At 41.4% G+C, this 13,963-nt stretch overlaps 1 long non-coding RNA gene across 1 annotated transcript in view; it reads right to left on the bottom strand.

The window, feature by feature from the left end:
- Nucleotides 1-12,689, bottom strand: part of LOC105517494 — a 208,895-nt gene extending 196,206 nt beyond the window's left edge. Inside the window, exon 1 of the long non-coding RNA XR_001002678.1 lies at nt 12,586-12,689. This is a non-coding gene — a long non-coding RNA (uncharacterized LOC105517494). The remainder of the gene's footprint in view (nt 1-12,585) is intronic.
- Nucleotides 12,690-13,963: the final 1,274 nt, after the last annotated feature.

Raw genomic sequence — 13,963 nt, 5'->3', positions numbered from 1 at the left:
TAGGCTTTTTTCTGTTACTGAAAATGTGTGAACGGTGTTCCATGTCTGGTCTTCATCCTAACTTCAATTCCCACCCTCAACTCCAGGCCACCCCTCCACCTCAATTCCAAAGAACCTCACTTAAATTCCCCCTTCAGTCAATGGACAACACTGAGTGTTACTATGGGTTGTATTAGTCAGTTCTCATGCTGCTATAAGGACATACCCAAGACTGGATAATTTATATAAGGAAAAGAGTCTAAATGGCGCACAGTTCAGCATGACTGGGGAGGCCTCAGGAAACTTATAATCATGGTGGAAGGGGAAGCAAACACATCCTTCTTCACATGGCAGCAGGAAGGAGAAGTGCTCAGCAAAAGGGGAAAAGCCCATTATAAAGCCATCAGATCCTTGTGAAAACTCACTCACTATCACGAGAACAGCATGAGGGGAAATGGCCTCCATGATTCAATTACCTCCTACTGGGTTCCTCCCACAACACACGGGGATTATGAGATTACAATCCAAGATGAGATTTGGGTGGGGACACAAAATCAAACCATATCATAGGTTAAATTGTGTTCTCCACCCCAAAAATGTATACGTTGAAGTCCTAACCTTCAGTACTCAGAATGTGACATTATTTGGAAATAGGGTAATTGCAAATGGAATTAGTTAAGATGAGATCATTAGGATGAGTCCCTAATCCAATATGACTGGTGCTCTTATAAAAAGGGGAAGTTTGGACACAGAGCCATGCACACGGGTGGAAAGGATCCCAAATGAAAGGATAGGCAGAGGGTTGGAGAGATGCATCCACAAGGAACACCAAAGATTGACAGCAACCCCAAGAAGCTGGAGGAGAGACCTGGAACATATTCTCCCTCCCAGCCTGAGAGGAACCAAGCCAGCTGACACCTTGATCTCAAGTTACCGGCCTTGAGAACTGAGAGACCCTGGGTTTCTGTTGTTTAAGCCCCTCAGGGTGTGGCACTTTGTTATGGAAGCCTGAGCTGACTAATACAGGTGTCTTCATATCTCACTGAGGGAAAGTGACAGGAAAGTAAGAACGATTTATGTTCAAGGCTCCAGAGGAGTCAATCAGATTCTGGGGAAGAAGAAGGTACAATGCTGGCTTCTCCATACAGCCTAGTCCCCAATACTTGTAGGGCCCAGGGCAAGATCTAAAGCACTCCCTCAGCTATGTATCTATATGCTGTGACTCCGATAAACAAACTATTAAACAATACATGTGTCTTGTCCCTCAACCTGACAATTACACCTTTATAATAGCAACATAGGAAAATATCTGAAACTATGGTTTTAAGACAACCAAATACCAGCAAAATGTAATAATTCCTATTATTAGATATGTTTAAGTGTTCAGCTGGTGGGTCAGCATCTTCGGCACAGTGATAAAATTAAAATGTACATACTATTATGTTTATTCCCTAACATTTACTTCTTTAATTTCTCTTTTTTTTTTTTTTTCAGACAGAGTCTCACTCTATCACCCAAGCTAGAGTGCAGTGGTGCGATCTGGGCTCACTACAACCTCCGCCTCCCAGATTCAAGCGATTCTTCTGCCTCAGCCTCCTGAGTAGCTGGGATTCCAGGTGCCTGCCACCACGCCCAGCTAATTTTTGTGTTTTCAGTAGAGACGGGGTTTCACCATGTTGGCCAGGCTGGTCTTGAACTCCTGACTTCAGTTGATCTGACCTGCCTCAGCCTCTCAAAGTGCTGGGATTACAGGTGTGAGCCACTGCACCCAGTCTATTTATTTCATTTCGAATGTCAATAATCAAAGCTGTCATATAAAATGCATTGTATTGACTCTAATGCCACCTGAGACAATGTATTTTTTATTAATTTCAATTTCAAAGAAAAACTTTGTTCAGGCAGTAGTGAGCAGAATCATCAATAACAGATTTAAAGTAGTACTTAAATTTGGAAACAACATATTAATTTTACATATCATCTTCAAATCGAAAATATTACAAAATATTTTAACTTTATCCTATAGATTGCTATTACTTATATTTCTGTTTACACCATTTCATAAAGCAACATCTAAGTAATATATAAATATCTAGGGATAGGTGAAAAATCAGTTCCATGCTTTATATATGTTCCATCAAACTGACCTATACACAAATTCAAGAATAACAGCAATTCTGTAACGTTGCAAAATATTTCTCAGGTAACATGAGATCACCTATTAAGGACACCAAGCTAATTCACTGGTTCACGAGTGCCCTTCCAAACCACAAACTGGAACACAAACAGAAGCAAGAAGATGGATGGTTGGAAGGATTCGAAAATGATCATTCATACTGCAAGAATATATTGCCACCGTATCTGAAAGACATTAATTTATTCTTTCTCTTACTTCTCCTAAGCTGTGTCCATCTCCAAGAACAACTATTGACAGATCAACTATAGTATACTTGGGACATCCTCATACTAAAAATATTATTCATTGTTGATCTGAAATTCCAATTTAATTGGGTATCCCTTGTTTTTATTTGTCAATAATAGACCCACATTCTTTCATGGCATTTGGACTGTTATCTTTTGCTTTGAGAAGCAGAAGACGGAGGTGGAGAAGCATCTCCCTGAATGGTGTTACTCGCTACAGTGGATATTTTAACATCTCAGGTGCCTTTGCCTGTGCCCCGTGCTGGGTCCCTGAAGTCAGAAGTGCTCATCTGTTCTTTAAGGCAGGCTCACTTTCTGCCACCACAGGGAGCAGTCATTATGCATACTCCTGTTGCCAGCTCTCAGTGAACCAACACCATTCTCTTTTCTTTTATGTTTCATTCATACACATCTATTGTGTACACACTATGAGCCAAGCACTTCGTAAGGCACTTCTAGTGAGAAGGAAGAAATCAGGACACCATAGATATGAGTGAGAAGGAGTCTACCGGCCCTTTGCAGTGGCTTACGCCTGTAATCACAGTACTTTGGGAGGCCAAGGCAGGCAGATAACTTGAGATCAGGTGTTTGAGACCAGCCTAGCCAACACAGGGAAACACTGTCTCTACTAAAAAACAAATACAACAATTAGCTGGGCATGGTGGTACGCGCCTGCAGTCCCAGCTACTCAGGAGGCTGAGGCATGAGAATTGCTTGAACCTGGGAGGTGGAGGTTGCAGTGAGCCGAGATTGCACCACTGCACTCCAGCTTGGGTGACAGAGCGAAACTTCATCTCAAAATAAAAATAAAATTAAAAAATCTATCACACAATTGTTGACAGTCTATCACAGAGAGTAACAACATTAGCCAAAGGTGGCATCTGCAGAGATCAGACAGGGGTCACCTCAAAAGGGAACAGCCCTTAATTTCACCTTACATGTAGATGGGTTTGACAGAAAAACAGGAAAACAAAGGAGCATGAATGTCCCATTAGAAGACATATTAGGAAACTGTTATGGGGCAAAATTCATACGTCTTAGAGATAAAAGTTGGTAAAGCACAATTGAAGCTATTTATTGTTAAAGCACAATTGAATTATTTCTTGTTTTCTTCAGTAATAGAAAAGTTGGACATTTTTCTTTAGAGAAATCAACCGCAATTATCCTGTGAAGAAACTCAGTAACACTAGTCAAGGATCACGCTGGTCGCTTTCACGGAGCGGGAGTTTCGGCAGCTCTATTGTTCTAGCATTAGTAATGCATGAGACCTACCCCTGAACACTTCCAGTTAGAGAAGCTCTGCAGAGATCTTGCACTGTGCCACGGATGGCCTTGTGCTTTTGGCTATTAAGCTGGAAATGCAAAACATGTTTTGTGGTTCAAATAATCTCCAGAAGACAGTTTCCTGGAAGTTTTAAGTCCTATTTCTCATATCACCTCCATCTAAATTGATGATTTCTATGACCTTTTCATCTAATTACACTAGTATGTTGTACCTATTTTTACTAAATGGTTCCATTACATAAGCCATTATGTGCTAGCTCCTCCTTGTTGCTAACCTCATGAGCCCACCTGCTACTTCTCCTCACTTTCACATTGAGGGCAGCATTCTTCAAGATGGAATTTGTTATGTTATCTTAGATCTATCTAAGATTTTCACAAATCACTTCACTAACACTTAAATATCAGAGACAGACACCCAGAATTCTACCAAAATCCTTGTGTACCCGCACCGCACATGAAGTGGTGCATAGACTGGTTCACAAGACAAGGAAAAAACGGAAAGCACTTTTTAAAAAGCAGGAAGAAAAAACACAACATTCCAGAGGAGAAATTAGGAAAATTTAAAAATGGGTAAAAACTGGGGAAAGGATGGAGAGTGGCTGGAGAAGGCCCTCTCGTGCCAGCAGTCATTAAAAGACACAGCAGAAGCCATCATGGGCAGCACAAACCAGCCCCCATCCCACTTTTGAATCATACAGAAGTTTGCAATGTCAAACAATATCCTTCTAATGTGTTATGAGAATTCTATCAGACCCGAACTAAAGGTAGAAATGAACAGATACTTATGAGAATAGCATCAGGGAAAGAATGTGGAGAACTGCATCACCACGTAGTTGTACAAGTGAATTGTCTAATATAATGGTTAGAGTATTAACATTGCATGTCCTTTCCGCTAGTTTCTACTCCACCATATTTACTGTATCTGAGTTCTAAACTACTATTTTTATTTTATTCCCTCCCATCCGATAGTTGGCATTCACCTAAGCAGTCAGGAACATCTGCTGTATTTGTGACAATTATTCAGAAGGTATAAAACAAAATTATATGCAGGATGTATCAGTGACATTTGATTGCAAGGGAGAGAATCCAACTAGAAATGTTGACTCACTGTGTTACACAGCATCATGAAAAGAGGCTGACGTTAGCCGGTGGTAGGCCAGTAATAATATGCCTATACCATATTAATCGCAGATCAACCAAATTGCATTGCTAATTTCATTTGCATTTGAATTATCATTGTGTATTAATTACTACAGTTAGGCCACCAAAGACTAATATCCAAATCTGACAGCACCAATTCCCTGGATACATTTTGTGGTTGCTGAATGATTATTGTTCAACAGTTTGCTGCTTTTGACAAACACAAAGCAACACAGGCTTCCCAACCCTGAAAGAATGAAGGAATAAATGAAAGAATATCAGGCATGGTCTGATGCAGAGTTCCATTCCAGCTCCAGGCATACGGTCCTTGCTCAAAGATAAAACAGCCATGTTTCCCAGGACGTTCCCTGTTAATGTGTGCTGTTTGAAAAGAGGTCAGGGTCAACTAGGTATGGGAAATACCAGGCTAAGCAAACATGGACCCTATTGCAGACCTTCTTAGAGCCTTTAATATGTTATTGTATCTTGTGACTCTCAGAGAGGGAATAGAGTTTGCAGTGTTCGCTAACACTTACTTGACCATCTAGTCCTTTTTCTCACTGCCAGTCTTCTGGAGTCATTATTTCCCAGGAATGCACTTTTGAAAAAGCTGAATTTGCAGAATATAACCGTAACCAGAAACATGGGCATTCCATAAAAGTAAATATAAGTCATATGTTAGAAATATTCTACTGTACTTAACAGAAACTCATAGCCACCAGTCCACAATATCCAGATAACCCTCCTTTGTGAGTCTAATGTTTCCAGAATTTCTGCAAATTATTGAGGACTTTCATTCTCCTGGACACTTCTGGCCTAAAGCCCCAGGTTCCAGTGAGCTAGGCATCTATGGAACATCTCTTTTTCCAGCGCACACTGTCTCCTTCCAACCTATGTTAAGCCAAGTATGCAATCCTCCTTCATTTCTAGATTTCCACCAAAGCCAAGCAACTAAATAAACAAATCCTTCCATGAGGCTTGCTCAATTCTGTGGAGGCATTTGGAGGTTATACTGTAGCAATGCAAGCAACCTGAAATTGCATATCAGACACACTTGTGCTTTCTGCGTCCAATGCTTTATTGAAATATAATTTACATATCATAAAATTCACCTGTCTAAAGTAGAGAACTGAGTGGTTGTTAGTATATTTACAATGTTGAAACACACCTGTTCTTAACTTCCTCTATAATTTCTGACCGATTGGGCTCCAGTTTTCTCCCTCTCTTTCTCTGTATCTCTGTAACCCTCAAATTCAATTTCTTTTTTCCTTTAATTTCCATAGGTTTTTGGGGAGCAGGTGGTGTTTGGTCACCTGAGTAAGTTCTTTAGTAATGATTTGTGAGATTTTGGTGTACCCATCACCGAGTAGTATGTCCTCTAGTCAATGTGTAGTCTGTTATCCCTCACTCCCCTCTCACCCTTTCCACCAAGTCCACTGTATCATTCTTATGCCTTTGCACCCTCAAAAGCATATATATATACACACATACATATATATACACACACATATACATATATACACATATACATATATATATAATGACAATAAGGCAAACAATTGGCACTATTTGAGAAGCAAGGTTAACAAAGACACACACACACACACATACACACATATATATGCCTTTGAGAGTGCAAAGGGCATAGGAATGACACAATGGACTTGGGGGAAAGGGTGAGAGGGGAGGGAGGGATAACAGACTACATATTCACTATATATACATAACTATATGACTACTATTCAAATTCAATTTCTTTCTTTCTTTTGCAACCCTTTGGCTTTCTTGTCTGCAGCCAAACCCACGCCCTTTGAATCCCATCTCAACTCCAAACACCTTGCCTGGGTAACTTTCTAAATAAAGACAGGGCTCTTCCTGAGAGACATTCAGATGTCAGACATTAAAATTTAAAAAATAAACAAGACAAAAACAAAAATAAGAATAAGGACTTCCTCGCACTGGCCTCTCCTCTATGGGAGCCTCTCCATGACTTCAACCAAATCGCTTCTGGCTTCTTTGGAAGCAGCCCAATGCCCTGCGGGGAGTCCCTGATTGCTGCTGCCCTTGCTAATCCTCGATGCAGGTGGTCACTTCACCCCTCCTTCCCTTTGTGAGAGTCTTTATGTAGTGCTCTTGACCAGAATGCAGCAATATAGCTGCTTCTCACTGCTTGCCACTGCTCAGTCCATCCCTTCCACCTAGTTATGTCCTTCAGATAAAGTTTCCATAAGACCCCAACAGAGAGCCTGGTTCGGACTCCACAGTGACATCATTCCAGAAGGGAAGATGCATGAGTAACCAATTCCATAGAGTAGGCAATTTCAGTGTTTCTGTTTGGTTAAAGCCATGGCCATCTCAACAGCCATGACCCAAACATTTTTAAACAAAGGAAGGAAGGAGGAAAAGAAACAGGAGAAATAGTAAAGGGGTTCAGGATGCTGCACAATCGGCTTTGGACAGGCCAGGTCAGATGTGGGGTGGAGGTAAGAGGAGAGCCTCAAACCTCTTCAACAGCCACAGAAGCTAAAGCAAGCACAGGAAGGCCTGTCCTTCAGGCCCCTCCCTAGGGATTTCCACTGGTGGTGAGTAAATGGCTCAGTTGCAAGATGTAATTATGAGTTCACTGTTCAGGAGACACCTAGAATTCTTTCCAGAAAGGGAACTCTGCCAAGATTTTACCCCATGTTATTACCACCATCATCCTAAGCTGTCCACATTTGCATTTGACCCACAGCCTCCCTGTATTCTGTATGTGTTCAATTCCTGCATGTTCTGCAGAAGCCATCTAAAACTAGGTTTTATTCACTTCCCACCTTGCGGCATTTGGTTTAAGGAACTTCAGCTTCCTTGTATATTTCCACACAAATCTTCATGGTTTAGATCCTAGGAAAATCTCCCTTCAACACTGAGATCAAGCAGGTGGAAGCTGTCGACGTGCAGGAAGGTGGCATTGAGAGGAAGCCAAGGTGGTGTGAAGGAGTTCCTGGTAAATCCACAGTGTATGTACATCATGGCCTCACATCTCACAAAATGACAATAAGGCAAGTAATTGACACTTTTTGGGAAGCAAAATGAACCAAGACATGGGAGTTGGAAAGGCGTCTGTACAGATACTGCTGGCCCCCTCCAATAATTCCATATTTGACGGGCACGCGGCAGTTCAGAAAACAAGCACATTTTCTTCTTTGCAGCTGGGTGGCTGATTTGCAAATGGACCTTTATATCTCCAAATAATGAAATAAACACGTTTGGATTTTAAGGCAATGCCATATTGTTATAAAACATTCTAAGTGCTTGACTCTCAATTTCTGTGCTTATTTTGGAGCAGATGGTCCCATAGAATGTGAAAGGAAGAAATGTATAAAACTTGCAGGTCATGCCCCAAAAGGGGAGCCCATGTTCTCCCCTTGCTCCATGTTCTTCCTTTCTCCTTCACACTCCCCTTCTTGTTGACTAGCAAGCAGCTTGGCCATGAGCCACCACGGACCACACAAGTGTGACCAACATGCTAGGATGATGGACAAACCAGACAGAAGGATCTGGGGCTCCACTGACTTCACTGGGCAAACCTGCCATACCAGCTTGAACTTTTGCACTTCTGTCTGGTTTGGGAGACTGTTCCATCGTTCACAAAGACAAACCCATCTTCTTAGCAATATGTGAACTCTGGATCAAACTGTTCCGGGGGCATCTGTACACATATGGATGTCTGAGCATACATACCAGCAGTAAAACTATATCAGAGTCCAAACTGACTCTATGTCTCAACATTCGGGCAGCACACTTTTGAAATCCTGATTGTTGCCGGGCGTAGTGGCTCACGCCTGTAATCCCAGCGCTTTGGGAGGCCAAGGCAGGCAGATCACAAGGTCAGGAGATCGAGACCATCCTGGCTAACACGGTGAAACCCCGTCTCTACTAAAAATACAGATAATTAGCTGGGCGTGGTGGAGGGCGCCTATAGTCCCAGCTACTTGGGAGGCTGAGGCAGGAGAATGGCGTGAACTTGGGAGACAGAGCTTGCAGTGAGCCGAGATCGCGTCACTGCACTCTAGCCTGGGCGACAGAGCGAGACTCCATCTCAAAAAAAAAAAAAAAAAAAAATCCTGATTGGTACCTTAGTAAAACCAGAGTGAAAAGTTGACTGTCTTTCTCTCTACGTGGGGATAGGCCAATGTCTCCTCTGAGCTCTGCCAGCCATTTCACAAAGACACACCTCAGCCATAAAAACAATGTATGATTATATGTATCCTAGAAAACAATGTGCCGTCATAAAGTGGCATAAAGGAGCATATGTTTTTTAGGGATTGAGAAGGAATTTTACAATAATGTTTACATAAAACAGTGAAGCAAATTTGGAGAAAACAGCACCTTTGCAAATGTTTCCACAATTGGCACACTGACCACTGACAAGATTCAAAAATGTGTTAGATTCAGACTGGACAAACATTGAAGTCAATTTAAAAGCACTTTTTTTTTTTTGGTATTTGAAAACAGTGAACTGTTGAAAGTCTTTTTAAAAAAAAAAACCCTATTATGTTGACAATTTAGTAAGCTCATGAGTTTACAACTGGTTTTTTTTTTTTTTTTAATCCCCAGTGTGTGTTTTTTAAAGTGATATCTCATTTATTTTAAGCCTGGAATAGAGCTTTCTCTGCATTTGAGCAGTCCAGGATGGAGCTACTGAAAGAAAGGTCTGTGACCAGTGAGATCCAGGAACTACGTGTAACCAGTCTGCATCAAGATAAGCACAGAGGCTGGAAGTTAAGTACTTAGAAAGTTTTATAGCAATATAACATAACCATGACATCCAAATGCATGACCAACTTTCAAATCATTAGTTTTCATCACATTTTACCAAAGCATCAATACTCAACGGATTTGAATTTTTTTTGCATAGCCCTTCACCAAGATAGCAATGGTCTAGTAACCAACTTGCAGATATAAAGACCCATTTACAAATTTGCCTGCAGCTTCCTATGCCTCCTCTCACACACAACTGACATCAAAATTTCTTACGTACACAAGCACATTGCACGAACTACTGCCCACAATAAAAACAAAGCGAGAACTTATTTCACATATTATTGCCACCTGACGATAGAGCAAGACTGTTTCAACAGACACATTTGCAATTTACAGTTTTATGATAACATAAGAATTGGGCAGTAATTATTTTTATAAGAGAAAACAACTTGTATTTGTGTGTGTGCATGAGTATGTGTCTCCATCATAAAAACAATAATCGCCCCCATGTCTTCTCCATTTTGTCTTCAATTCTGGTTCTTAGGATTTCCTCCAGGTGTTAGTAGCTACACCTCTGGAAAGGGTCTTTTGTTAATACCAGAAGCATTTTGACTTATTTCTTTGGTGGGGGGGGGGGAACAGAAATGAAAGCATGCCCTCTTTTAAACTGGAAAGCTTTATTTTGCCCCTGGAGAAAAGCAGCCTGGTTAAATGTCTGAACTTATTGTTATTATTATTTTATTGAGCAATAAACTAAAGTGTGATTGAGCCACCAGTGACTCGGATATATTGTTAAGCTTGGAATCACATGGTTGAATGACTGGCTGGCGCAGAACGTGGGCGATTCAAATGATTCAGAAGACAAATGAGGCAGGAGCAAGAATGTCTCACACCAATACAAACCCAATTAACGTCAACAAAATCCTGCAAAATTTATTGTTGCTTGGCCTCTGAAAATGGTGGAACCAACTCTTTTCCTGTGCCTGCAGGGCAAATTCATTAGATGGAAAACGGGATTTTGTTAACCATGAAGTTCAGTAACATAAACAAGGAGTCAGTGCCATGGTCCTTGAGGCACCTGCAGAGGGTCAACCGCAAAGAAGGGAAGGAAGAGAGAGACGCTGATCTTGCTCTGCAATGCCCATGAGTGGTGACACAGTCGGTGTTTCATAAATAATGCCTTCGTAAAGTTACAGTCCAGGATAAAAACAGTATTATCTGATTGTCATTCAGTTTGTTAATTAATGATCATATATAAAGAGAGAAAGAGAGAGAAGAGAAAGGAAGGGAGAAAAAGAGATACTTTGTCTGCAAGTTCACCAAAGATTCCCATGTTGGTTTGTGTTTGATTTTTTGTTTCAGTTTCACCAGTAAGAGTGATTCACTTGTGCTGATTCAGCTTGAACCATGTTTACATCAGACGCTCTTACGCCCACAATTGACAAATCTAAGAGTGGTCTAAGAGTGGTCATGAAACAAAACGGGCCTCACTGGCCCCAAAGTCATCAAACCTACAATGTTGACCTCTATGCTATGTGCCTACAGAACTGGACGACGCTTCTGAACTCATCTCACCCTAAGCACTGTGAAACGCTCCGTCACTGTGATATTTGACAGCAAGGATGGCGCCACCTCTGAGAGAACTCATGCCGCAGAGCTCAACAACATACCCGTTGTTCAAAGCAGAGATGATGGGCGTTGAAAGGGCCACAACACAGAGGGCTTTTGTGTGATCAGACTTACTCTGTGTGGGGTAATAGGAGTGTCATCTGAAGAGTGGTTTGGCTGGATAAGACCACACACACCAAAAAAAAATGTACCAAGCAATCAAAAAGCTCAATCATGGATTATCAAGACCATTTTCCCACCCACACTTGATTCTGAATTCAATCAAACCCTTAATGACTCCTATGAGGATTTCAGGGTGTTCTATCAAAAATCTGTTGAAACAGACCCAAACACAGCGAAATATTAAGGTGAAATATTATCAGTAACAGAAAAATATCTCCAATACTTTTTCTCAGTTTTCTGTTTCTTATGATTATGATGATGATTCATTTGTGCTGATTCAACTTGAACCATATTCATATCAGATGCTCTTATGCCCAAAGTTAACAAATCTAAGAGTGATCATGAAACAAAACAGAACTCAGAAAGCAGGAAAGTACCCCCAATACTTTTTCTCTTATAAAAAACATACCATTTGTTGCTAGATACAGCCCACTACGGAAGCAGGAACAAAAAATCTACTTAGTCACTGAATCAACACTTACCATGTGCCTGGCATGGTGCAAGGCTCATGAAGTGGGATTTATTTCTTCAGCTTTTATTTTGTTTCCATCTTTAATAGTGATCAGAGCTATGATGAAAATCTTGGAGGGCAATGAAACAGAATCACAGAAGGGAATTTTGTTTCATTCAGAACTGGGAACAGCCTATTTGAGGGAGGACAGTTACGTGAGACTTAAAAGATAGTGGTTAACCTACTGTGACTCCCAGTGTCTTTTAACTTTGTATTTTTACTGAGACCCACAAGAGAAATTCATAGGGGACTGCTGGTCCTGGATTTTTAAGGACAACCAAGATTGACATGTGATTAATTTTCTGAAGACAACTAGATTCTGGCCATGACAAGGGGCTTCTGGGATGAAAAGTTAGGACCACAGAGGGCCAGGGCGAAAGTGGGAATGGGACCAAAAACACCAGTAGGACCAAGAACCAGTGAGGACAGGGCAAGGGAGAAAGGAGCATCAGAGAGCAGGTAACATGGCCTCCAAGAAGGTCAGGTGCAGAATGAAGGACATCAGGAGAATATCTGTCCATTAACCTGCCTGGAGCCCTCTTTGTATTCTCCTAGACACCTGAAACTATTCTGCAGCGTTTTTCTTTGCTGATTTAGGCATTACAAAAAATGTAGAGTTTCACTGCTGGTTTTTCTCCAGACCATTTGTGCATTCTTGCTCTGAGCACCCCAATCCATAATCATTGTCAGACGAAACTAGCTGCTAAACTACTTACCAATGTATTCAGTCTCCAAGGCATTGATCCCAGCAGAAATGCAGATCAGCTTTCCAGGGCGAACCTCCCTCCTGAAGAAGTGAGTCTAGGCCAGCAACTGCCGCCTGGAGGAATCCTGAAGTGCCCCCCGGGTCTTGGTTGTCACAGAGTGCATTTGACACATCACAGGCAGGGCTCCATAATCTGCTGCCTCCAGCAATAAGATAATGATGTTGTAGTTTCTCTTCTCTTCCTCTTGCCCACTAGAATTTACTTGGATCCTAGCGAATAAAGAAGGGAGAAGGGAGATGAGTCCTCCCCATCACCTGCTAGCATCCACCACCATTTTGGAATAGCTGGGCTCTGCAGCTGTGTAGACGACAAGGCGCGTACCAGTGCCACATAGCCATGTTTCAGGACCAGTCAATAGGGCACACAGCGTAACGTGAGAGAGAGGAACCGAGGCTGGAGGGCTCAGGGCACATGCCCAAAAACTACAGACACTAAAACGACGGGAACCCTGTTAAATAAAGCAAACGCTCTTTTCCACAATTTCCTTCGCTTTCTATCAGCCTTGGCAATTGTCCCCACGACAAGAAGGAGCCTAGCTGGGGCCACTCTGCAAATTCATGAGGCAGGGGAGACGTCCAAGCTCGGCATATGCATGATGATTACAGGAAGAGGAAAACATCTGAACTATTTAGCATCTCACAGTTCAAATGGGGCAGTTGCTGAGACGCTGGTGCAGAAGAGACAAATGGGGTGGGGAAAATTTTCTAATCTTAATAAAATCCTTTTGCTTTTTCCAGTAAGTAAAGGAGTGAGTGATGACGTGTCTGACCCTTCTTTAATATCATCAACTGGAGCGAGAAAGACCTGAAAGAAAATATTTAGAAAAAGAGTGTTCATATTATGCCTTGCCTGTGCTATGCCTTAATACATTTTTTCATTAGCAATAAGCCAATTCCATATAAACAATGTTTTCTCAGCAGGCAACAGCAAGTTAATAAGGTACTCTTAACACTCATTAAAGCTCATATGCTTCAAGAACATGCTTAGAAATATTGTGGCTCGGCACAAATTTCAATGGGGAATAAATGGGTGCATGGAATACAGTGAAGAGCAAGTTCCTTCAACACGTTCTGTCTTTTCTTGCCACTGCTCAGTAACAAAGGAAGCAGTGAGCAAAGCAATTATTTGGGCTTTACTTGGAAACAGGAAAAGACCAGACATCCAAAATTGGACAAAATGTACATGTCAGAGACTAATTCAGACTTTTTTAAATGACATTTTTTGTTACCTTGGGAAGATGTTTTAAGTTTTTATTGGAAACAAACGTCACTTTTGAGGCAGATGGGAAAGTAATCTAAATTTAGAAAATGTAAGTCATTATTAATTG

Source organism: Colobus angolensis, unplaced genomic scaffold (assembly GCF_000951035.1).
Source record: "Colobus angolensis palliatus isolate OR3802 unplaced genomic scaffold, Cang.pa_1.0 Scaffold300, whole genome shotgun sequence".
NCBI lineage: Eukaryota > Metazoa > Chordata > Mammalia > Primates > Cercopithecidae > Colobus > Colobus angolensis.
The sequence above is the reverse complement of the archived record's forward strand: the minus strand, read 5'-3'. Positions and strand labels throughout refer to the sequence as shown.